The sequence below is a fragment of the Helianthus annuus genome, chromosome 7 (assembly GCF_002127325.2).
Source record: "Helianthus annuus cultivar XRQ/B chromosome 7, HanXRQr2.0-SUNRISE, whole genome shotgun sequence".
Taxonomy (NCBI): Eukaryota; Viridiplantae; Streptophyta; class Magnoliopsida; order Asterales; family Asteraceae; genus Helianthus; species Helianthus annuus.
In genome coordinates, this window is record NC_035439.2 from 67,267,559 (window position 1) to 67,295,182 (window position 27,624).

The window sequence follows — 27,624 nt, forward strand, 5'->3', positions numbered from 1 at the left end:
TTCACTCTTGTTCGGTCTTCTTCAGGAACTCTGCCTGGAATTAACTCTTTTCTTCAGGAATTTCCTCCTGGAATCATATGCCTGGATCATTCTCTGGCTCTAACTCTCATCAGACTCCCCCTATCATCATGCTGGGATCTCTGTCTGGGAATCGTTATCACCATTGAAATCAACTCCTGGCTTTCTCCATTTAACCTGCAAAACTTAACCACACTATCACAAACTAATACAATTTGCAATTCAACTTAATGAATCAGCAAATCATATAAGAAAAATTATGAAGATCAAACTGTTGATTAACATTAACCATAGTCATCAAGTTAATGAACCACTTTTACATTTTAAATCTTCACAATCTAACACTCTCTCTCAAATCACAATAATTGTGATTCAATTTAATGAACCAACAAAGCATTGATAATTTTTTTACTTATACTCTGATTCACAAATTTGAAACATTTCAATTTCTGATTCAAACTAATGAATCATTTTAAACATTTCAAATGTATTTACCAACCTGTACGTTCATCAAGTTTAGCCTTTGAGATTTTGAAACTCAGCTCTTCACCATCAGTTGTCGAAAATCTTTTTGGATTTTTCAAAATGCAAAAACAAAAATTTAAATGCAAAACAAACATATTTTTGTGAGTCTGTGCAAGAGGATCATATCAGATTTTGAAACATATCACAAGCACCGTTAAGCTTCTAATCGTTTTAAGTTCTAAACGATTCACGTAGATTGACGATATAATTGTCCTCTTAAATTTTCATACAATTTTCAATCTATTCAGGATACTATTTAGGTATTTTATGAACTTAGTTCAATTCATGTGTCCCACCTCTTAAATATACTCCCGTATCCAGAATCCCAATATTCAGTCTTACAGGTATGAACACTACAATGATATCTGTATATAAATTAGGGGAAAGATGCGAGAACTGAGGGATCTCAGGTCAGAACTTCCGTTCAGCAGAGAGATATCAGTTTCGACTTAGCAGTGGGTCCCCTTTAGAGGATCTTTTTAGCTACAACAACTGATCATCAATTTTATTGTCTAATCAGCTGAGGGCTATAATGCTGTGTTTCAAGCACTTTGCGGAAAGTATTAGCCAAGGACTAGGTCAGAACTACCGTTCAGCAGAAGTCCCGGAATAATACCCCAGACATCATAGAGTATAAACACCTAGTATATCAGAATACGAGACCTTTCAAACGAGATTTCAGGGGTTACCTATATATCCAAGTAGTGTTCCCCACGAATTTCACAAGTTTGAAATTTTAGGTTTATATCCCGAATAAATCTACTAAATGTACAAAAACCTATCGTCACATCATCAGTGAGACCGTTTATCACATTTTTCATTACATTTCTTTAGCGTGCTGTGATAGTCCAACTGATTTACTATCATTTCCTCTTGTTTTGCAACAAAAACTCATTTTTACAATTTTTCAATGTTTTTGACATTTTCAAATTTTCTAATTTTTTTAAAATTTTACTCCCCCTAAAATCAAAATATGTCTCAATTTTGATTTTCTGGGAAAATTTGAAACAAACTGTACAAAAATGACAACATGATGAGAATCACATCAATTCTCCATCCACCTGGCATAAACAATCAGAACTCCCCCTCACAACAAACTATTTTCCCATAATGATTTCAAAACACTTAAGTTTGTTTTAATCAGAATGGTTTTTCCGGAAAAATTAGTTTGTGTAACAATCATTTGTAGATTCGATGCCGATTCCTGCTTCGCACTTACCAACCTGAAAGCTCCGGCGTTGACCTTCAATCTGAAAATTTTTACAATTTTAATCACTTTCAAATCATCCTAATTAAACATAAAAGATGCCGATTCCTGATCCACGATATAAACTTGGGATCTCCGGCAAGTCAGGTTTTTATTTAAACAATTTCACCCAAGCCTGACTGTTCTTGGGTGATTTTGAATTCTTGTTCAACAATGGTGGAAAATTTGCATCATCCATTGCTAAACCTGAATTCTCCTTTTTTACCTCAACCAACGGCTCCTCTGGTTTTACCATACCAGAATCATTGCCTGAATGTGGCTTGTCTGACTTTGACTTGTCAGATTCATTGCCGACATTTGGCTCCTTTGTTTCCGAAGAAACAGATTCATCGCCAGGAAGTGAAAACTTCACTTTCTTCTTTTTCTTCTCCTCTTTTGTCCCCAGATTTGTATCTGATGAATTCTTTTTGCTTGTCTTTGCAACTGAGGGAGTAGATTCATCAGAACTGTTATTCTGTTTATCCCGTGAACCCGAGGACAAAATCTTCTCGAGATACTCTCTCGCCTTCTTCCTTTTCTTCCACAGTCTGTCTTTCTGCCCCTGTGAAAGCTTGACTTTCTTTTCTTGCTTTGACTTATCTTGAACTTTAGGTTTCAGAACCTTCTGTTCCTGGGGCTTGACTTTGACTGGAATTTTTGCCAATTTCTGAGACTTAGCCCTCAATCTTTCACTTGATCTCCTCGGGCAATCTCTGGCAATGTGACCTTTGATATTGCAATTAAAGCACCTTCTGGTCTCATACCTCCAATACTGGCAGTTAACAGCAATATGCCCCTGATAGCCGCAGCTATAGCATACCCTGTTATCGTACCTATCACCATCGTTGTACCAAACATTTAAGTCGTAACATTGTTTGGCCTGGTGATATTCTCTCCTCCAATTTGCTGGATTTGGCTTTGACGCACTGTGGTCCAACCTGCACCACTTATTACCAACAAATTTAGAATTTTCATTTTTTAATTTTTGTAATTTTTTCTTTTGATTGGATGATCGACCCGATGAACTTTTATTATCTTTTTGTTTCTGTTCCACTTTCTTCTTCAAAGGTTTCTGTTTAGAACATTCACCTTTTTCAGTCGATTGTAGAACAGTTTTCTGAAATTTTTCTTTTAAATTTAAAAACAATTTTTGTTTTTCTTTTTTAACATTTTCATCATCAGGTGTCTCATCACAATCTTCAACTTTGACAGTGTCAAAGTTTGTGACATTGTCACTTATTGGAACTGAGTTGATTGGTTTTGGACAAGGAATATTCGGCTTGTCAGATGAAGTCACAAAACCGATCAACTTCTTTTCAAGTTCATCAATCTTGATCCTCGAATTCTTAGCTTCTTCCTCAAGTTTAGATATTCTCTCAAGATGAGACTTGATTGATTTTTCATTTTCATTTTTCAAAATTTCAAGAACAGACTTTTCATTCGTCAGAACTTTTATCTGTTCCTGAAGCTTTGATTCATTTGTTTTCAGATTTTTGTTTTCCAATTTTATCCAGAAATCTTCATTTTCTGATGATTTCTGTTTGCTTTCAAAATCATTTATATTTTCTTTCAAAACTTTGTTTTCTGAAGTCAAACTGTTCAAACCATCCAACAGTTTGTCATTATCAGCTTTCAACATCTCACTATTTTTCTTCAGAATACGAATCTGTTTATCATCAGTCTGTTTCTCATTTCTCAACTTCTCGATCTCCAGTGCCAAACTTTCCGCATCTTTGACAAGTTTGTCATTGTCAGTCTTCAAGTTGTCACATTTGAAACACACTGAGGCAGAACTTGAAGAGTCATTCTTCACATATTCTTTTTCTGTTTTCTGTCCTTCAGCTTTCTTTAACTCAGCAAATCTTTTGTCTTTCTCATCACATTCTTTGCAAGATTCGGAGCACTTCTCGCAAGGCTTAGCAACTTCAATTACTTTTTCAACTATTTTTTCAACTTCCACTAGTTTCTCGACTTCAACAATTTTCTCCACTACTTTTTCTACAGCTTCAGTTTTCGCCTTTTCATCAGCCAGTGACTTTGCTGCATCAAGTTCTCTCTGCAACCGAGCAATCTTCTTTTGATTCAGCATCTCAACTTTATCTGCATAGAAAAAATTAAAACTGTTAGGATCAGTGCTTTTTCTGCATTTGTTGAGATACTCTTCCTCATCATCCGTATCAACATCACTTCCGAGATCTGGAAATATCAGAATTCTTTTCATGTTTTCAAAAATACTGTTCGGATAAACGGATGTCCAATAAGCAATCAAACAATCTGATCAACAAGCAAACCGGATGTTCAAATCAGCGAACCGAATGAGCGTTCCAAGATAGTCAATTCGAACGAGCCTGATCTGTCCAGATAAGCGACACGGTTGTGTCCAAATAAGCGAATTCAACCGTTCATATAAGCGGTCCAAACTGTTTGAATTAGCGGTCCAAGCTGTTCAGATGAGCGGTCCAGACTGTTTGAATTAGCGATTCCAAATTGTTCGGATGAGCGGTCCAGACGGTTCGTTCGAGCGGTTCCAAGTTATTCGTTTGAGCGATTCCAAGTTGTCGGTTCGAGCGGTTCCAACCGTTCGGATGAGCGATCCGGCTATTGTTCAGATAAGCGATCCGGCTATTGAGCTAGTCCAAATAAGCGGTCCAATATGTCCGAACGAGCGGTTCACAAGTGTCAAATAAGCGATCCGTTCGAGCGGTCTGTCCCAAAAGCGATCCAAATCAGCGAACCAGCCCAGATTCCTTCGCGATTTCGAACTGAAAAACCTTGATATCTTCCAAACGGCTTGGAATTCTGATCTGAAACTTTCCAGGGTTTGTCACAGTACTATTGCGCACAATCCCTGAGATTTTGAATGATCTTTGACCGTGAAATCTCTTCGAATCAGATAAGAAGGTGTAGAAGTGAGAATATCGAGTGAAAATCGAGCTAAACAGCAAGAACTCTTCCTCCTGAGCTCTGATACCACATGTAGGATCGTTTGCTGACCCGATGAGTCGATCAGAAGAGCACTTAGACTAGTTCAGAGGCGGAATTCATTGAATTAGTCTTCGTAAAGCTTGATTTCACAATTTAACTGTCTCCTTTATTGATCCGCTAACAAGTTACAAGAATGTGGAGACAAACGGACAGAGCTTCGCCTTTTCACACACACATCCATAATCTGGAACTATATGGATCGCTCATTAGGATCTACTATATATAGAAGTTATGGACCGCTCATATGGACATGTCCATATGAGCGATCCACATGACTACCATATAAGCGGTTCACTATGATGACCACATAAGCGGTCCATACCATTTGTCCCTCGAGCGATCCATCCACCTGTCCGCTCGAGTGGTCCTAATCTAATTGACACAAAAGCGACCCTAACCTCTAATTGGACTAATGAGCGGTCCAACAACTTCAATTCTATACAAGCTTTCTTACTTTCCTATTCCTATACAATCAGCTCTCCCGTAAGACTCGAACGAAGATGTAGTCGACAGACAACTGCACCAACATACAAAGAGGCACTGACGGAGGAGTCGTGGATAATTGCTATGCAAGAGGAGCTGAGTCAATTTGAGAAGCTAGGTGTGACAACCGGTAATTTACGCCCTTAATTACGTGATTAACAAGCGATTAACGCAATAATGAATAGTGTTTGAGACGTAGATTAACTCATTAAAGCCCTTGGAGTGCACAGGAATGTTTATTCGACTGTACAGTACGTGTATGAAGATTCGCATGGATCTACGGAACATCAAAAGACAACAGACTGAAACCATACAAAACACCGACAAATATGGATGTTACTAGAATATTTTGTGTTTATGGAGTTTGGGTTGCTATATCGGGTCTCGTAGGGATTACGGGCCACTTAGACATGAGATGGGCTTGTGGGCCCTGGGCCCAAGCCCAAAACCCGCAAGCCTAAACCTGCACATAATATATTAGAATCTATACAAGATTCATAAAATCTATAGAAGATTCACAAAATCTAAGCAAGATTTATAAAAATCTACATAAGATTTACAAAATCTTATCAAATCCTACCAAATTTATACAAGAGATTTTAGCTCCAAGGATAAAGCAATTGACCTAAATGCAATTTGAATACACCAAAGGGCAATAAAACCCTTCCACTCTATTAATACACTTGATCCTCTCTTTGTCTGCAAACATACACACAACATTGTGTCTATACCTCTTGAGTTCAACATCACACACACACACCAGCTCTTTCTTTCCCTTTCATCTCCCTCACTCCTTTACATCCCTAACTCCTCTCTTCTCTACAACTACCCCACAGACCCACAAAAACGAGATCATTCACTCATCACCTCCACCCTCTTGTTCCGGCTCCCACCCGAAGTAGAAACAGCCGACCACCACCCTCTGGTGGTGGGACTCGGCGTCGATACACGAAGAGAACGAAGAGAGAGAGAGAGTCGCGAGGAGAGAGAGTGTCGAGAGGAGAGAGAGTGTCGAGAGGAGAGAGAGTGTCGAGAGGAGAGAGAGTGTCAACGAGGAGAGAGAGCGACGGAGATGAGCGGCGCCACCGCTCACGGCGGCGGATGCGACACCTGTGTCACCACAAGCACCAAACAAATGCCAAGTCAATGAAATATTGTGTTTCATACTTGGGATTTGTATATGTCACACCCTGGCTTTGCGGAAGCGTGGTTAATTTGTGTGACTTCTTAATACCATAGCTTAATCATAACAAAGCTATATGAATTTAAAAACCATGCAAGTCATCCATTAAGTTTTTGAAAACATCATACAATACCAGTGTTTTTAACATGCAACCATAACCTTGTTTAGTAACATTACAACTTATAACAAAACATAAACGTGATTTAGGGTTTGTGTCTTGTCCAGGTAAGAGACACAACCCTAAACCCTGATGACTTCATGACCAGTGCAGCGGAAAACGTTCCACACCGTGCCAGATCCGTTTAATTTCCTGAAATACATGTGAGTTGAAAAATCAACAATAATGTTGAGCGAGTTCACGTGTAGGTGAGTATGTAAAACATTTGTGAGTATAAAAATAGTTGTGGTATGTAGCAGTGTAAGAGGACTTGTGATCATCGATGGTTTGCAAGGCCACTGACATATGTGAAGTGCAAATAGGGAGACTCAAACCTAGCAGATTTCGCCACGGCAAAGTATGTGGACAAAGTCACCCCACGGTCCGTTTCTAGTTTGGCCGGGGGCTGGGCTCGCTACACCCAGATAGATCTACCGCTCCTGTCCCTCGGTCCCTCCATGAGGACTAATGGCCCCATGTTGTTCCTATCCACTCACATGATCGTATAACACCTCCTTACGTTAAACATACCGTTGTAAAGTACTCGTAAATCATAGTAACATGTATTTCACCCCCGCAGTTAAGCAAACTGAAAACAGTTTAGAGAAAAGGGGGACATGAACTCACAGTGAATGCGTATCTCTACCAAGTAATCCGAATATCCGAAGCTGTGCAACGACCTACAGGTGCTAATTCTATTAGACGGATGGCCGTGCCTTAGCTTTATAACTTACATTTTTAGGAGACGGTTAGACAACCGTTTCGTGTACATACTTGGTATTTTACTTTCCTTCCCAAGGATGGGGGATTTAAATACATGTGTATTTATACTATCTCATTAAGTCCCACTTAATATATTTTTATTTCTCTTTCCAAAATATAATTATTTTTCTCAAAAATATTATATTTTCTTTTTACATATTACTTTCCAAAATAATACGTTGACAACATACGCGTTTGTGAATATTTCCGTAATAAGCGTAAGTTACGTTTTAATGATTAGATGGTAATAGTAATCACCGTTGTAACTTTTATGCTTGTCGTATAAGCGTTGGTATTATTTTGGGTTTGACAAGTTAGTAAATATCATTTTTACTCTAAAAATAATATTTATACATTTTCACAAAATAATCATAAACAGTGTTGTGACAAAATATATTTACCGAATATATATTTATCACGTTTAGTTTTGTGAAAATCCCACCTCCGATTATTTAATAAATAAAGTCATGGCGAATATATTTTGTATATATTTCCAATAATAGTTCTAACACTTGTAAATAATTCTAAGTGTTAGATTTTAGAAAAATTTCGCCAGAGTTTCCCCTGTAACTGGAGGTGGCCACGCTTTCAAGCGTATCATTTTCTTTTACAAAATCACTTCTTTTATTTCAATCAATCAATTTCCAATATAATAAACAAGTTTCAACACTTCAAATTTGTAGACTAAAATGTAAAATCGCATTATCACATGAACTTGTAATTTTTCCGAGTGTCGTATTGTAGATCACTTTATATTTAGTGGATCTATACATAAAATAACTTAGTCTTGCAAAAACCCCGTTTTTGGAACAAATCACTCTTTACAACTTCTCGACAATTTTTGTAAAAATTGTTATTTTGTCGGATCTTTCATTTTATAAGTGTTTCTACACTTGTAGTTTATAGAAAACATCCTTTTATCAACATGTTATCCACTTTTATAAAACATGATTTTCTCGACACCCGGTCCTACGAATATACCACTTGTACATACGTAGATCGGCTCGTTTTAAACACTATTTTGCATGTCAAAACACTTTTACACAAGTTCATGTTTCCCGTGTGGTGGAGTTTCACCTTTTAACCCTTGTACTGCTAGAAACAAGTGTATGTCAAGATTCGGGATCTTAACAAAGTCGGGTTAAACGATGATAAGAGCCACCACATCATAGATCGGGCCCTAATAACCAACATATTCAAATACTACGACATTTACACGCGTTATGACCTTTTATCCAACGATTTTCATGTTTTTGTAGACTTTTTAGATTCGAATAGTGGGTTACCGACATTTAACCGATAAAAATCCTTTTAACCACTTTTGATACGATTAAAAACGATTTTTAAATGATATACCTCTAGCTCGGGGCTAGGGAAGATTCTAGTCGAAAGCGGCGTGGATAAAAGCAACGTGGCGAGGTCCTTCAACTTCCGTTTGTTCCAAGCTTCGTTGTACGTGATCCCCGACACTAGTGTATGCTTGGAATGGGTGAAGCAAAACCGAAAAATGGTTGGATGGGGGGGTATGTTCGGCCGAGAGGGAGAGCACAAGAGAGAGTGAGAGTTGTTTGATCTTGAGTGTGTGTGTTTATGTGTGTGAGAGAGAGGGGTTTATATAGAGATTTTAGGCGCTTTCGTCCATCGGTCTTCTATGCTTCTAGATATCCACGAATCAAATATAATATAATAAAACTTGTACTCCCTTGTCACATCATAGTTGGCCGATTTCATTAGGATGTAATGGCATCCGGTTCGATCTCGATTGTTCAGTTATAGTTTAGTTAAGTTAAGTTGGTTAACTTTAAGGTCTAACCTCGTTAGTTGTTTAATGTGTTAAAGAGCGGGCGTTAGGGTAATCAGGGACCCTAACTGGCTCAGAAAAATACCAATAATAATCCTGGCAATATTTTTATGTTCCGGGTATTGTCCGGTTGTTCGGTCGGATAGGAATCCGTTAAAGTGCTTAAGGTATCCTTTAAGCGTCGTAAGTAATATTTTTAGCGACACAATTTATTCTGCAAAGTGTCAGGAATAATTCCTTGTATTTTGGCACTTTATTAATTAGCTAGAAGCTAGTGTGTAAATAAAAGTGCTGTGTTCCGTGCTTAAAGTACGTTTTAGGCACATCCAATCTCTGTATCTTATTCCTAGAGGCGCAATTATACAACCCTTGTATCCCTACACACACTACGGGTGTAGTAAAATAATTCTGGCTCTTACAGGCCTTTAGAGGCAGTGTTTGCCTGATGCTGGCTATATCAGCATGTTCAATAGGTTATCCGTTCAAATGCTACTGTGCTTTTGTGCATCATGTTTGTCACTAAAGTTCAGTAAATAAATAATGTAGTGACGGGAATCAAAGTATGATGCAGATATGTACAAGTACCGACAATCAAGTAGCAGTTTATCAGAATTCTCAGTTAAGCACAGTAATTAGGCAACAGTTAATAGCTAATTAAGTCGTACGGATACCTGGTTTTGTGAGGGTTGTCACATTCTCCCCCCGTTAAATAAATTTCGTCCCGAAATTTTAAATTCTGCTTGTAGATGCAGAGTTCTTAGGAAATAAGTGGGGGTATTTCTCTTTCATCCGGTCCTCACGCTCCCAGGTGTATTCAGGACCATGTCTGGCATTCCAGCGAACCTTGACGAGTTTGACACTGCTCCGGCGGGTCCTGTTAACTTTCCAATCTGTGACCTCGACAGGTGCTTCTACGAAGTGGAGCGTGTCGTCAACATGAATCTCGTCGATAGGAATGGCAACGTCAACTTGATTTGGACTCTTCTTTAAATTGGATACATGAAATGTATCGTGAACACCATTTAGTTCAGCAGGTAGGTCCAACTTGTATGCTACGGTTCCAATTCTTTCTAAAATTCTGAAAGGACCAATGTAGCGTGGATTTAACTTCCCACGCTTCCCAAAGCGTGCCACCCCTTTCCAGGGTGATACCTTCAATAACACCATCTCTCCAACTTGAAAATCCATATGTTTTCGGTTTGGATCCGCATAGGCCTTTTGTCTGTGGCGAGCGGCTTCGATGCGTTTAAGAATCTGCGCAATCTTGTCTGTCGTCTCTTGGACGATTTCAGGACCGGCAAGCTGCCTATCACCTGCGTCAGCCCAACATAGTGGTGATCGACACTTGCGTCCGTAAAGGGCTTCAAAAGCGCGACACCAATACTGGTGTGGTAGCTGTTGTTGTATGAGAATTCGACCAAAGGTAAGTGTTTATCCCAGCTACCGCCCAAATCCATAACACATGCTCTTAGCATGTCTTCCAAAGTCTGTATCGTTCGCTCGCTCTGGCCGTCAGTTTGCGGATGGAACGCAGTGCTCAGATTCAATTGTGAGCCAAAAGCTTCTTGGAAGGATTGCCATATCCTCGACACAAACCTTCCGTCTCTATCAGAGATGATCGAGAGGGGTACTCCATGTCGTGCTACGATCTCTCTCAAGTAAATTTCCGCAAGTTTACTAGTACTGTCTTTCTCCTTGATTGGCAGAAAGTGTGCGGACTTTGTTAGGCGGTCAACAATCACCCAAATCATATCATGACCTCTTGGCGTTCTTGGCAGTTTTGTAACAAAATCCATTGAGATTTGTTCCCATTTCCACTTGGGAATCTCAGGTTGTTGCAGAAGTCCCGAGGGCTTCTAGTATTCCGCCTTGACCTTAGCGCACGTTAAACATTTGCTCACGTAAATAGCAACGTCGCCTTTCATCCTAGGCCACCAATAGAAATTTTTGAGATCTTGGTACATCTTATCCGATCCCGGGTGGATAGAGTACCGTGACTTGTGCGCTTCATCGAAAATAACTTCCCTTAATTCACCAAATAGAGGAACCCAAATCCTTTTCCCAAAACATAACGTTCCTTCCTCGTTTGGCACCAATATCTTCTCCATCCCACGGAGATACTCTTTCTCAAGGTTCTCCTCCTTGAGAGCTTCTTTCTGTGCTGCACGAACGCGCGAGGAGAGATCGGTTTGGATTATCATTTCCATAGCCCTAACCCTTAGGGGCTTGATCCTTTCCTTACGACTTAAGGCATCGGCGACTACATTCGCCTTCCCTGGGTGATACTTTATCTCGCAGTCGTAATCGTTCAATAATTCAACCCATCGTCTTTGCCTCATATTCAACTCCTTCTGGTTGAATATATGCTGTAGGCTTTTGTGATCTGTGAAGATTGTGCACTTCGTACCATACAGGTAGTGTCTCCAGATCTTTAGTGCAAAAACCACTGCGCCAAGCTCCAAATCGTGGGTGGTATAGTTCTTTTCGTGCACTTTCAGTTGACGCGATTCGTAAGCAATGACCTTTTGGCGTTGCATCAACACACAACCCAATCCCTGACGCGATGCGTCGCAATATACCACAAAATCGTCGGTACCTTCTGGTAGAGCTAAGATTGGCGCGTTACAAAGCTTATCCTTTAACACTTGAAATGCTTCATCCTGTTTGATTCCCCAATCAAACTTTTTATCCTTCTGCGTGAGGAGTGTCAACGGTTGAGCGATCTTTGAAAAGTTCTCGATGAACCTTCGATAATAGTCAGCCAAACCCAAGAATTGCCGAATCTCGGTTGGCGTCTTTGGCGTTTCCCAATCTTTGATCGCCTCGATCTTGGTTGGATCCATGTGGATTCCATCTCCATTCACCACGTGCCCAAGAAACTGCACTTCTCTTAGCCAAAACTCACACTTAGAGAACTTGGCGTACAGCTGTTCTTTCTTTAGTAGCTCCAGAATGGCTCTAAGATGCTGCTCGTGCTCAGCCTTCGTCTTCGAATAAATCAGAATGTCATCGATGAATACGATCACGAACTTATCCAAGTACGGCTTACAAACTCGGTTCATCAAATCCATGAACACTGCAGGTGCGTTTGTCAAACCAAACGGCATAACCAGAAACTCGTAGTGTCCATATCGAGTTCTGAAGGCTGTCTTCGGAATACTCTCCTCTTGTATCCGTAGCTGATGGTATCCGGATCGAAGATCGATCTTTGAATAGAAGCTTGAACCTTGAAGCTGGTCGAACAGATCATCGATTCTTGGCAGGGGATACCTATTCTTGATTGTCAGCTTGTTCAACTCTCTGTAGTCGATACACATACGGAAACTACCGTCCTTCTTCTTCACAAACAAAACTGGAGCTCCCCAAGGCGAGAAGCTTGGTCGGATAAATCCCTTGTCTAACAACTCTTGAAGTTGTGTCGACAGTTCTTGCATCTCAGACGGAGCAAGTCTATAAGGTGCCTTAGCCACAGGCGCAGCGCCTGGAACTAAGTCGATGCGAAACTCCACTTGCCTTTGAGGTGGCAAGCCAGGCAAGTCTTCTGGAAAGACTTCTGGGTATTCCCTCACGACAGGGATGTCTTTGATATTTGGCTCAGCAACCTTCTTATCCACAATGTGTGCTAGAAAAGCAACACATCCTTTCTTCAAACATTTTCTTGCTTTCAGGCAACTAATCATCCTTAACGGCGTCTCATGCTTTTCTCCATGAACAACAATGGTCTCACCATCGTCGGTCGGAATACGAATAACCTTCTCGTGACATACTATCTCTGCCTTGTTCCCGGATAACCAATCCATTCCTACCACCACGTCGAAGCTTCCCAACTGGACTGGTAGTAGATCTAGAGTAAACTCGCGCTCTCCTAATTCAATCACACAGCCTCTGATCACATCATTGGCTTCTACCAATTTTCCATTAGCCAGTTCGATTGCGTAGGGAATGTCTAACTTATTAGCGGCTAGCCCGAGTATATTCTTAAATTCTAGTGATATGAAGCTATAGTCGGCACCAGTATCAAACAGAACAGATGCATAGCGTTGATTTACAGGGAACGTACCAGTGACAACGTTGGGATCCTGGCGTGCTTCCCGTGCACCGATCTGGAACACCCTTCCACGGGCTTGGTTCAATCCCGGGCAATCCTTCTTGAAGTGCCCAATGTCACCGCAATGAAAACATCCTAATCTTTTTCCACTTCCCGCACCGTCCCTAACTGGCGGGTTGTTTTGATTGGCAGTTCCGGCTTGATTTGCATTGTAGCCTCGATTATTCCCTTGTGGGCGATTTCCCAAACCACCACGATTATCGTTTCTATTCATATATCCTCCCTGGCCTCCCCGGCCTGCACTAGCCCAACATGATTCCTTTGAGTGGCCCGGTTTTCCACAAGATTCACAAACTTTCACGTTACAATTGCCAGTATGGTGGCGTTGGCAGTTGTTGCATTTGGGCTGGGTGCCCTGGTACCCCTTCCCTTTCTTGGTACTACCAGCTGATCTTCCTTTCTTTACTGCCATACTGACGCCTTGTTTGAAGTTTGAAAACTTCCTTTTGTTACCTCCTGAGGACTCAACGTGAGTCTCTGTCTTCTTCGCCTTGACTTCATCAAACTTGTTTAAACGAATTGCCTCCTCAGTGAGAGCCACGCTCAAATCAATGGCTTTCGTAATAGTTGCCGGTTTGGAGGAGGTCACCATGCTAATGATTTGGGGAGCTAATCCCCAAATGAAGCGCTCGATTCGCTTGTATTCAGGCGTGACCATATAAGGAACCACTTGAGATAGGTCATGAAACCTCTGGACGTATTCTGCAACCTTTGGTCCATCCATCTTTAGGTGCCAAAATTCAGTCTCCAACCTTTGAATTTCTGCGCGGGAACAGTACTTCTTGCGCATAAGCTCTTTCAATTCGGCCCAAGTCAGGGCGTAGGCGGCAGCTTCGCCTAGTGTTTGCACTTGTAAGTTCCACCAAGATAGGGCTCCGTCTAGAAACAGCCCTGAGATGTAAGTGACCTGCTGGTCGAGCGCACATTTGCTCATGCGGATGGTGGAATCAGTCTTCTCTGCCCAGCGAACGAAAGCAACAGCACCACCTGTGCCGTCGAAGTTGATGGGCTTACAATCCAAGAATTGTTTGTAGGTGCACCCATGAGGAGGGTTTTGGTTGCCGTTGATGTTCGAGCTACTTCCGCTTGGTCCTCCTTGCGAGGCAGCATATTGAGCAATGGCGGCAGCAATAACTTGCTGTAGTTCTTCAGGAGTAGTGGGCATCGGCTGCGGTTGACGTCTTGGTGCCATCTTCTAAAGATGCGTACGTCGATTAGGCCATAATAAACATACGTATATAGTAATAGTAATAGCATATAACATCTCATGTTATCAATATATCACACACAACATCCCATGTCCCAAAATCCCATGTCACAAATATCATACACAACATCCCATGTCCCAACATCCCATGTTGCAAATATCATACTTACAACATCCCATGTCCCAACATCCCATGTTGCAAATATCATACATACAACATCCCATGTCACAAAACATAAATAAGAAATCAAGTGAATCAGATATGGTGAGAATACAGCGATTGTTATATTCGAGACCATAAAGTGTAGCAAGTGTGTCAGCACGTCACTGTATCATACAATCACAAATCAAATAGGGGCTACATCACCCCTGTCAAAAACAGCATCACATCAGTGTCACATACAACCAGTACATCAACAAATAACAACAAAAATCTGTATCGTCGGCTGGTCTCCAAAAATCTGTGCAGTCACAATCGCGGTCGTCTCACCATCGCCGACCACTATGGTACCAATGAGCCCTATGCGGATGGGGGTGGAGGAGGGGGAAAGTGAGTGTAGAGCAAGCGGCGTAAATGAAGCCAGTCCTCCTCCATCGCCTGCTGAGTGCGAATAACAGATGCAATCTGCTGCTCCATAGTCGTAAGTCGGGCAGCAAAGTCAGGAGGTAATGATCGAAGAGACTGAAAAGATAAAGATGTCTGACCAAGATATGGACCAAAAGATAGCTGAGCTCTCTCGAGCTCCTGGAGTCGCTGTGTATGAGACTCGTGCTGGTGTACAAACGACATCAAAAGATCCTCAATAGTATGGCCCAAATGAAATGGGTGGTATGGATCTGTAAGTGGCATGGCAGATGGGGTCGACCAAAGTAATGGCGTGCTGGTAAGATCGATAGGTGCAACAGAAGATGGGATAGATGCTATCTAAGGCATGAATGGCATGGTCATCGGTACATGACCGAAAGGGTGGGCTAAAGAGCCCTCTCCAGGCCCCGCTGGAGGAATAAATGATGGGATCTGAAATGAGAAATCAGTATGATGTGTGCCAGTGTGATGTGGGGGAAACGGTGGAACATCCTCGTCCGCCGGTATCCACCCGTGCTGTGCCTCCTCATCTGGAGGATCCATGTGCTCAGCAAAAAGAGCGTGCTCGGGCTCGATGGGTAAAGGATCGATAGGAGCAATAACGGGGTCAACAGGTGCAATATCAGGATCGACAGGATCAATAACAGGATCAGCAGGTATGTCACCAACGGGTAAAGGAACAATGGGATCAGCAGCAACATGATCGCCCTCGATCACAGGAACATCTACAGGGGGATCAGCATCAAAAGGCTCAAGAGGAAAATCAGCATGAACAGGGTCATGCTCAGGTAAAGGGTCAAAAGCAGCTGCCTGCTCTGGGGCTATGGCAGGCTCAGGGTCGTCGAATGCCATGTCAAAGTCAAAATCTGGATCAATGGGACCGATAGGATCATCAGGGTCCTCCATATGCTCATCCATAGGAATATACTCGATATCATGGTCAGGATCAAATCCTGGAGGGAAAACAGGGTCAGAATCCTCGATATCATCATGCTCAAACGCGTAGCTCGGAATGGGGGCAGCTGAAGACGCCTGATCAGGGTCTGAGTCGTGAATAAACTGCTGCGCGCTCGCCCCGCGAGATGATACAGATGCCACAGACTCAAAAGAGTCTGGGACTGGAGAGTGAATGGGCGAGTCTCCAGCTGGAACGTCAGCTATCATCAAGAGACCGCCAGCAGTTAGAGGAGCTACGTCAGGATCCTCGTCCTCAAATGGCTCGTCCTCGTAAAGCTCGATGTCGCCGTCGGCATCGACGTCTGGTAAAAGCTCATACGCAGGGTAAGAAGCAAGAGGAATCGGTGCCGGAATCGCAACAATAGGGAGGTACTCAGTAGGATCGCCATCAATAGGCTCATAGGCACCCTCGGGTAAAGCGAAGGGCAAGGAGTCATCAGTGTGCTCATCGGCGCCGTCGGGTAACGCGAACGGCTCGAAGTCGTCATCGTCGGTGCTAGTATAGTCTGAGGTGTGCACCTCATGCTCCGAAGACATAACATCGTCTGACACTAACGGTAGAGGTCCAGTGGTATCTGATCCACCTGTAGCTGGTGAATCCATGGGTCTGTAACATAACACAGAATAAGCACAAAATCAGTGAATCAAATAGTCACATAAGTTACCAGATAATAATCACATAATCCACCTAGTCCCACTAGCCTCCCAGCCTCCCAGACTGTCCTTCCTAGTCTCACTAGCCAACACTCCTAGTCCCACTAGCCTCCCAGCCTCCCAGACTGTCCTTCCTAGTCCCACTAGTCAACACTCCTAGTCCCACTAGCCAACACTCCTAGTCCCACTAGTCCGAACCTCAGCCTCCCAGACTGAGCCTAGAATAATGAATAAAATGTGCTCAACATTTGTTTGTAAAAAGTTTGTGGATCTGGACTTAAGTGGTATGCAGAAAAATGTTTTCGTGAGAGCCCTAGTGATCATAGTCTAGACTCGAGAAGGAATCCTAGTTCGCTATGATCAGAGCTCTGATACCAAGCTGTCACACCCTGGCTTTGCGGAAGCGTGGTTAATTTGTGTGACTTCTTAATACCATAGCTTAATCATAACAAAGCTATATGAATTTAAAAACCATGCAAGTCATCCATTAAGTTTTTGAAAACATCATACAATACCAGTGTTTTTAACATGCAACCATAACCTTGTTTAGTAACATTACAACTTATAACAAAACATAAACGTGATTTAGGGTTTGTGTCTTGTCCAGGTAAGAGACACAACCCTAAACCCTGATGACTTCATGACCAGTGCAGCGGAAAACGTTCCACACCGTGCCAGATCGGTTTAATTTCCTGAAATACATGTGAGTTGAAAAATCAACAATAATGTTGAGCGAGTTCACGTGTAGGTGAGTATGTAAAACATTTGTGAGTATAAAAATAGTTGTGGTATGTAGCAGTGTAAGAGGACTTGTGATCATCAACGGTTTGCAAGGCCACTGACATATGTGAAGTGCAAATAGGGAGACTCAAACCTAGCAGATTTCGCCACGGCAAAGTATGTGGACAAAGTCACCCCACGGTCCGTTTCTAGTTTGGCCGGGGGCTGGGCTCGCTACACCCAGATAGATCTACCGCTCCTGTCCCTCGGTCCCTCCATGAGGACTAATGGCCCCATGTTGTTCCTATCCACTCACATGATCGTATAACACCTCCTTACGTTAAACATACCGTTGTAAAGTACTCGTAAATCATAGTAACATGTATTTCACCCCCGCAGTTAAGCAAACTGAAAACAGTTTAGAGAAAAGGGGGACATGAACTCAGAGTGAATGCGTATCTCTACCAAGTAATCCGAATATCCGAAGCTGTGCAACGACCTACAGGTGCTAATTCTATTAGACGGATGGCCGTGCCTTAGCTTTATAACTTACATTTTTAGGAGACGGTTAGACAACCGTTTCGTGTACATACTTGGTATTTTACTTTCCTTCCCAAGGATGGGGGATTTAAATACATGTGTATTTATACTATCTCATTAAGTCCCACTTAATATATTTTTATTTCTCTTTCCAAAATATAATTATTTTTCTCAAAAATTATATATTTTCTTTTTACATATTACTTTCCAAAATAATACGTTGACAACATACGCGTTTGTGAATATTTCCGTAATAAGCGTAAGTTACGTTTTAATGATTAGATGGTAATAGTAATCACCGTTGTAACTTTTATGCTTGTCGTATAAGCGTTGGTATTATTTTGGGTTTGACAAGTTAGTAAATATCATTTTTACTCTAAAAATAATATTTATACATTTTCACAAAATAATCATAAACAGTGTTGTGACAAAATATATTTACCGAATATATATTTATCACGTTTAGTTTTGTGAAAATCCCACCTCCGATTATTTAATAAATAAAGTCATGGCGAATATATTTTGTATATATTTCCAATAATAGTTCTAACACTTGTAAATAATTCTAAGTGTTAGATTTTAGAAAAATTTCGCCAGAGTTTCCCCTGTAACTGGAGGTGGCCACGCTTTCAAGCGTATCATTTTCTTTTACAAAATCACTTCTTTTATTTCAATCAATCAATTTCCAATATAATAAACAAGTTTCAACACTTCAAATTTGTAGACTAAAATGTAAAATCACATTATCACATGAACATGTAATTTTTCCGAGTGTCGTATTGTAGATCACTTTATATTTAGTGGATCTATACATAAAATAACTTAGTCTTGCAAAAACCCCGTTTTTGGAACAAATCACTCTTTACAACTTCTCGACAATTTTTGTAAAAATTGTTATTTTGTCGGATCTTTCATTTTATAAGTGTTTCTACACTTGTAGTTTATAGAAAACATCCTTTTATCAACATGTTATCCACTTTTATAAAACATGATTTTCTCGACACCCGGTCCTACGAATATACCACTTGTACATACGTAGATCGGCTCGTTTTAAACACTATTTTGCATGTCAAAACACTTTTACACAAGTTCATGTTTCCCGTGTGGTGGAGTTTCACCTTTTAACCCTTGTACTGCTAGAAACAAGTGTATGTCAAGATTCGGGATCTTAACAAAGTCGGGTTAAACGATGATAAGAGCCACCACATCATAGATCGGGCCCTAATAACCAACATATTCAAATACTACGACATTTACACGCGTTATGACCTTTTATCCAACGATTTTCATGTTTTTGTAGACTTTTTAGATTCGAATAGTGGGTTACCGACATTTAACCGATAAAAATCCTTTTAACCACTTTTGATACGATTAAAAACGAGTTTTAAATGATATACCTCTAGCTCGGGGCTAGGGAAGATTCTAGTCGAAAGCGGCGTGGATAAAAGCAACGTGGCGAGGTCCTTCAACTTCCGTTTGTTTCAAGCTTCGTTGTACGTGATCCCCGACACTAGTGTATGCTTGGAATGGGTGAAGCAAAACCGAAAAATGGTTGGATGGGGGGGGTATGTTCGGCCGAGAGGGAGAGCACAAGAGAGAGTGAGAGTTGTTTGATCTTGAGTGTGTGTGTTTATGTATGTGAGAGAGAGGGGTTTATATAGAGATTTTAGGCGCTTTCGTCCATCGGTCTTCTATGCTTCTAGATATCCACGAATCAAATCTAATATAATAAAACTTGTACTCCCTTGTCACATCATAGTTGGCCGATTTCATTAGGATGTAATGGCATCCGGTTCGATCTCGATTGTTCAGTTATAGTTTAGTTAAGTTAAGTTGGTTAACTTTAAGGTCTAACCTCGTTAGTTGTTTAATGTGTTAAAGAGCGGGCGTTAGGGTAATCAGGGACCCTAAATGGCTCAGAAAAATACCAATAATAATCCTGGCAATATTTTTATGTTCCGGGTATTGTCCGGTTGTTCGGTCGGATAGGAATCCGTTAAAGTGCTTAAGGTATCCTTTAAGCGTCGTAAGTAATATTTTTAGCGACACAATTTATTCTGCAAAGTGTCAGGAATAATTCCTTGTATTTTGGCACTTTATTAATTAGCTAGAAGCTAGTGTGTAAATAAAAGTGTTGTGTTCCGTGCTTAAACTACGTTTTAGGCACATCCAATCTCTGTATCTTATTCCTAGAGGCGCAATTATACAACCCTTGTATCCCTACACACACTACGGGTGTAGTAAAATAATTCTGGCTCTTACAGGCCTTTAGAGGCAGTGTTTGCCTGATGCTGGCTATATCAGCATGTTCAATAGGTTATCCGTTCAAATGCTACTGTGCTTTTGTGCATCATGTTTGTCACTAAAGTTCAGTAAATAAATAATGTAGTGACGGGAATCAAAGTATGATGCAGATATGTATAAGTACCGACAATCAAGTAGCAGTTTATCAGAATTCTCAGTTAAGCACAGTAATTAGGCAACAGTTAATAGCTAATTAAGTCGTACGGATACCTGGTTTTGTGAGGGTTGTCACAGTATAAATATGTGTATCCTTTGCACATATCAATTCTTGTTCAATTCCGAGCTTTAAATCGCTTTCTGGAAAGTTATATGCGCACCGGTGCGTAAACATAATCAGTTTAGCGCGAAAAACACACCGGAATAGTGAAATAGGCTTAACATACCTTAAATGACCTTTACATAACTTAGAAATAAGTTTTGGAAGGTTTGGTATGGCGAAAACAAGTTTATTCGATCGCAGGGACTATTTGCGTCAAACTACGAAACTATACCGATTCGTAAGGTAACTTATAGTCCAGAACTTGATCATAAGTTAAACATACTATATATAACCTAAACATGGCTTAGAAATAAGCTTTGATAGGTTCGGTGTGCGAAAACATGCTTATATGATCTTACAGGGACTAAAAGTGTCAAAAATGGCGTAAGTTTGCATTTTCGCGCATATCTTACGTTCTGACCACATCTGGACATCCAAAATTTTTGTACACACTAAAATATTTTTATTTTAGTGATTGGCATGCAAAAATTCTATTCGTCGCTTAATTTGGTTCGTTTTCGCATCCGTTTGAGTTCCGTCGTAATTAACCGAACAATGCGATCGTAAAAGGCTTTAAAAATGTGCAGGGACCAATTCTGCCAAACTTTGAAAGTTCAGCCTACACCGTCACGTAGCGCGACGACCATAAGGCTTTATGGTCGCGCTACGCGACCATCACATCTGGGCAGAAACATTGTTTTCTGCATCAGTTTGATAATTCAGGGACCTTTCTTGCAATTCCTTTGTGTGGTGACCAAGTTAGCACCTCTCCAAGCAAAGTATAGCTGTCAATTACACTTGTATGGTTGTGATTCATTGCTTAATGGTTAAACAAACCACTTGTCATGATCTTGTTGATCACCAACAAGTATAAATAGGCCACTCCATTCACTTGTTCATTGCTCATTCCTTCTTTCTCTCCTTCACATCTGCTTTGGAGCTCTCCTAAGCTGAATTGGGACTTTGTCTTCTTGTTGAAAAGATAGCAAGGACCCTTAGTGAGCTTCTTTCATTCTTTTTATGGCTTTTTCCTTATGTAATGTAGAAAGTCAAACGTTTGGCCAACAGTTTGACTTTCGGTTTTGACCATCAATTGGTCAAGTCAAAGTTCAATTGAACTTTGAAACGTGATTGTAATCACGATAGTTATAATCCTTCGTGATTATAGCCGCTGATTACCACGTTAACTAGTTGTAGTGTCGAGTCAAAGTTTCGGTCAAAATGCGTTTTAGCACGCATTTTGCAACGGAACTACTTTAGGGTATCAAAACGCTTTGTTTTGATACCAAATCAGTAGGTTAGACATGTTTTGACATGTTTAACTCGACACTATTAGTTTAGTGCTTGTTTAGGGTCGCAAGGTAAGCGGTCTAAACAACCGCTAAGCCTTTCGAACCCGACCCGTTTGGTCGATCTTTAGGATCCGACCAAGCTTAGTTAGTGATCATAGTTGTATAGAGAATAACCACTGAGGTTATACCTTATGATCACCTAGGATTGGTTAGTCGTATGCTAGCTAGCTTGTATGCCCATAGGAAATGACCAAAATGCCCTTTTGAAGCTAAAATCCGTATTTTGACTATGTGAACATATTTTTGACGTATAATCTGAATTAGTAACATGTTTAGGGATAATTGGGCATGTAAGACTTGACATAGCACATAGTTAACCATCCGAACCTAGTTTTACGCAAACGACGCATTATAGTGGCTTATACTACCATAATGGGTCGAAACGGGTCAAAAGCACTTAGGTAAACTTCCAAATCAGAATGTTAGCTCTATTAAATCATGCCATATAAGTTGCAATACTCATTTGATTTATAGAACTTCATTCTATCCTACCTCCCGACTTAGGATCCGATTGTTTAACATAGTGATCCATACTAGGTGCCACTTGATTCCTTGATTTCCCGAGCTTTGTTAGGACACTTAATCAAGGATACTTGCAATCTCAAGTGAGTACATAGTCCCCTCTTTTACTGTTTTCAATTGTTTTGGGGTGAAACATATATGCCTATCTGTTATTTTCCTGATTTGAAACTATATGATTACACATGCTTAATACATATTCTTTTGACAAATTAAACAATTACCTATGGTTTAAACACTGATTTTCCAAAACTTAATAAACAAATTGTTGGATTGTACCATTTTTACACATTCACCCAGCCGATTGGTAGTATGATATAGCGCTATAGGACTAGACACCCCATTCCTTTTGTATGGAATGTCAGAAACCAAATTTTAACCAAATAGAAATTGCCTTCGTGGTATTTCTATAGTCTCCAAAGTGTAGTTTGATACACTAAGGCTTGAATGAATACCAAATCACACTCTCTTTGTATATGTTGATATACTACAAAAGTACAGTTTGATGTGCTCTCAAATGTGATCTACCAAAGTATATTTTGATATACTATGTACAAAAATCCAACATATGTTTTAACACACCTACTTTGTTATTTAAACCAAAGCATAGTTGATATGCTATTTTTAAACCAAAGCATAGTTTGATATGCTACTGTTTACCAAAGTATAGTTTGATATACTACCAACTTTGTTATTTTAAACTAAAGTATATTTTGATATACTATCTAAAGCATAGTTGATATGCTACTTTTAACCAAAGCATAGTTGATATGCTATATTCAAACCAAAGTATAAATTGATATACTACCGATGCTTTTATCCTTAAACCAAAGTATATTTGAGATATACTACCAAAGCTATTATTTTATTTACTAAGGTATATTTTGATATACTATCCATTTAACTATTTAAAACTAAAGTATACTTTATAATACTATTTGTACATACTTTTCAAAACCAAAGTTTATTTTTGTCTATACTATAAACCCTTTTCCAAAACGACACGTTTTCAGAAACAAAAGTTTTACATTAGATTCATGGCTATTTTAAAAACATAAAACCTTTTCTCGTATTATCCAAAGCCATGAATCTAATACACAAAACCCTATGTTACTCACAGGAATTTTTATGCTTACGTACCTATTTTCATATGTGTTTCAGGTACTACTATGTGATGATTGCTGATGCATGCTACACATAGGATGGACTTGTGCCTTAGCGACTTTAAAACTGAGAAACAATTATTTGTATTTATCTAAATTGTATCAAAACATTGAATTCAATAATTCAATAAAACAAAACTATTTAATCCATGGTTGTGAAACAATGATTCTGTTACAACACTCCCCGACGTTTCCGCCACGTTTTGTTGTTTTACGTGGTCGGGGTGTGACAGAAAAGTTGGTATCAAAGACAATGGTTATAGGGAATTAGGTTATTAGTAATGCTTTGACCTAGACTATAACCTTCCTAGGACCCTAACACAAATTATCTTGTGTTTAGTCTTAAAACAATACACTTCACCTATCCTTAGGTGATTAACAAAAACAAAACACAATTCGTTCTCTCGAGTCAAAATTTTTCAAAACATCACGAGAAGTCATCTATCCTTAGATGATTTGTTTTTAGGCTTTTAAGCCTTTGGTGTTTTCAAAATCTCGTCAAAGTTTGGGTCTAAATAATGTGAACACGTGCAGACTGGAAGGGTGAATGCCTGTACCCTGAGTTTTCTGTCTAAGGCTAGAGTGTTCGTACAAATCCGCAGTATCGGACCAGTCACTCTTACCTGGGAACTCTTGGGGTGAGTGTTCACTTATAGGCGAGCATGTCTTCAGTGATACATTATATTGACCTATTTACTTTGATTTGTCACAGTGTCATTTGTTTGTTTTAAGTAACGAACGAATGATCACAATCCTTATGCTCTGTCGATATTCTTAAACATCCAATTTTGAATATCCAATGACATCTCACTCGTTTTTCCCTCATGTTTCTTTGCCCTTTTAGAATATGCCTCCTCGACGTGATCAAGCTCAGGATGCCGCCTTGGCAGCCCTAATCGCTCAGCAATTCGCTGCTGTACTCCCGAACCTTATCACCCAGATAAATCAGGCAAACAATAACAATAACAATGTTCAGTGCACCTTTAAGACATTCAACTCAGCTAAGCCACTTACATTTACTGGGTCTGAAGGGGCCACGGGACTCCTACAGTGGTTTGAGAGTCTTGAAAGCACATTTCGTCATGTGCAATGCCCAAACGAGCGAAAAGTTGAGTTTGCGTCGAGTGTATTCCAGAAAAGAGCACTCACATGGTGGAATGACATAATGAGGGATCGAGGTGCCGATGTAGCAATGGCACAAACCTGGGAAGAGCTTCGGGCTCTAATGATGAAGGAATTCTATACACGTCATGAGCTTAGGGCTTTGGAACGGGAATTTGATGATCTCAAACAAGACAGCGGTGAACATCGAGCATACACTGATCGTTAAGAGGAATTGAGTCTGTTATGTCCTACCATGGTTACGCCTTTGGATAAGGCAATTGAAAGATACATCGATGGCCTTCCTGATCCAGTTCAGGATATTGTTACTGGTAGCAACCCTACTACCGTCAGACAAGCCATTGAACTATCTGCTACCCTGACTGAATCTCAAATCAGGAAGGGTAAGCTTTTCCGAAAAGGCGATCTGAAACCCTCTGATAAGTTGGCACAGGAAAAACCAAAGGATAAACAGATCGAGTCCTCTAAGAAGTCGAAGAAGCGTAAGGCTTCACAAAACTTCGCAGTGGTCGCTCAGAATGATCAGGTTGCACCAAATCAGCCAGCACAGCCTCCTGCTAGGAAGAACTATATTGGTACTGCACCCTTGTGCAACAAATGCAACCGTCATCATGTGAATCAAACACCGTGTCTCAAGTGTACCCACTGTGGGCGATTGGGACATTTGGTCGAAACCTGCCGTCATGTTATCCAAAACCAGAATGCTGCAAATCCTGCTGCTGTTCAAGCACAATTTCCACCTGGATCGTGCTATAACTGTGGTGATCTTACTCACTACCGGAACAATTGCCCAAGACTTGCTAATGCAAATCCAGCACGCAGACGAGTATTTAACATAAACGAGGCAAATGCAAATGATAATGCAGTAGTGAACAATTAGACTTTTGTATTTCCTTCGTTTGTTATCTTTTGACATTTGAGACAATTCAGTTACTATAAATAAAATGGTTGTTCCAATTTTATTTCCAAAACTGATACGATTGTGTGTATGTGTCGACATACCCCTACAATATCGACACCAAAGAACCATGTTCTTTTCAGAACAAACTTCTCGTGTGATTCCTTTATTATGATCATTTGTGATCTCCCCAAAAAAAATCCTAAGTACTAGTTTCTTTTAAGAAACAAAGTACAGGTGCAATTCTTAATCAGATACTTGAAGTACCATTTCAAATCTTTGATTTGATAAAGGTACTGTCGTAAGTCCTTGATTTGATTCTTTATGTGTCCTAATATGAATGTTATAACACGACAGAAACAAATTCCAAATCCTTATAAGATCTTCCTATCTTCATAGTTAGATTCTTGAGGATATTTTAAAGTACTAATTGAAGTCCGTGATTGGATTTCTAGTGTACTTCAAATTCACAAACGAGCTAATAATTAAATTAACGAATACACAATTTGGTGATTTTGGGTTTATGTGTAACTCCAAAGCTCGTTATCTAAGTCCTGGTGGAATCTTCCGTATTTTCATATGTTAGATTCTCAGAAGGATACTCAAAGTACTGTCTTAAATCCTTAAGGGGCTTCTATGCAAATAGTAAGAACCTTGGATTCCAAAGTGCTGATTCAAAATGATTATTTGGTTCCGAGTTATAAAGATCCCTTAGATGGTCTATTTAAAGAGATCATACGACGATCTAGATAAGGAGATCATGTGTTGATCTAGTTAAAAAGATCGTTCGTTGATTTAATTAAAAAGATCTTTTGGTGATCTAGTCAAGTCATTTCATGTTATTCGATTGATTTTACCCCACACATTATGAAATGAACTGTGCGGACTGTGCAAGGAATTACGAAATTATGGATGCATACGTAATTATGGAATTCAGTGCACAGAAACCACAGCAAGTTTTGTCATGTGTTAAGACCTATAGTGATGAGAATAACGAGATGGGAGCAATGTAAAAGGGCATGGTGGATACGCCGCTGGTACTTCCTATATATAAGTGTTCCTTATTACATTGCGAAAGTAGCGTTATTTAAATTGCTAGAAGTCCTGGACCTTGACCAATGTCAATCTTATTTTGCATTCTCCGACTCTGATTTCGAGCACACACAAGTTTCCTATAATAGTCTTCATAGGAAACATTCTCCTATCCGTTGCTCAAAACCCCATGTTTTCGTTACTACAACAACGACATTTTGGCAGTTAACAGATTCGCTAAGAATCAAAACGTGACCTAGAGTTTTACTTGGGAAACGGAGGATTCATTCGAAAGCGAAACAATCACAGTTGTCTTCACAAGTTTCCTCTAGAATTAAATTTCGGGAAGAAATTTCCTAAAGTAGGGGAGACTGTGACACCTGTGTCACCACAAGCACCAAACAAATGCCAAGTCAATGAAATATTGTGTTTCATACTTGGGATTTGTATAAATATGTGTATCCTTTGCACATATCAATTCTTGTTCAATTCCGAGCTTTAAATCGCTTTCTAGAAAGTTATATGCGCACTGGTGCGTAAACGTAATCAGTTTAGCGCGACAAACACACCGGAATAGTGAAATAGGCTTAACATACCTTAAATGACCTTTACATAACTTAGAAATAAGTTTTGGAAGGTTTGGTATGGCGAAAACAAGTTTATTCGATCGCAGGGACTATTTGCGTCAAACTGTGAAACTATACCGATTTGTAAGGTAACTTATAGTCCAGAACTTGATCATAAGTTAAACATACTATATATAACCTAAACATGGCATAGAAATAAGCTTTGATAGGTTCGGTGTGCGAAAACATGCTTATATGATCTTACAGGGACTAAAAGTGTCAAAAAAGGCGTAAGTTTGCATTTTCGCGCATATCTTACGTTTGACCACATCTGGACATCCAAAATTTTTGTACACACTAAAATATTTTTATTTTAGTGATCGGCATGCAAAAATTCCATTCGTCGCTTAATTTGGTTCGTTTTCGCATCCGTTTGAGTTCCGTCGTAATTAACCGAACAATGCGATCGTACGACCA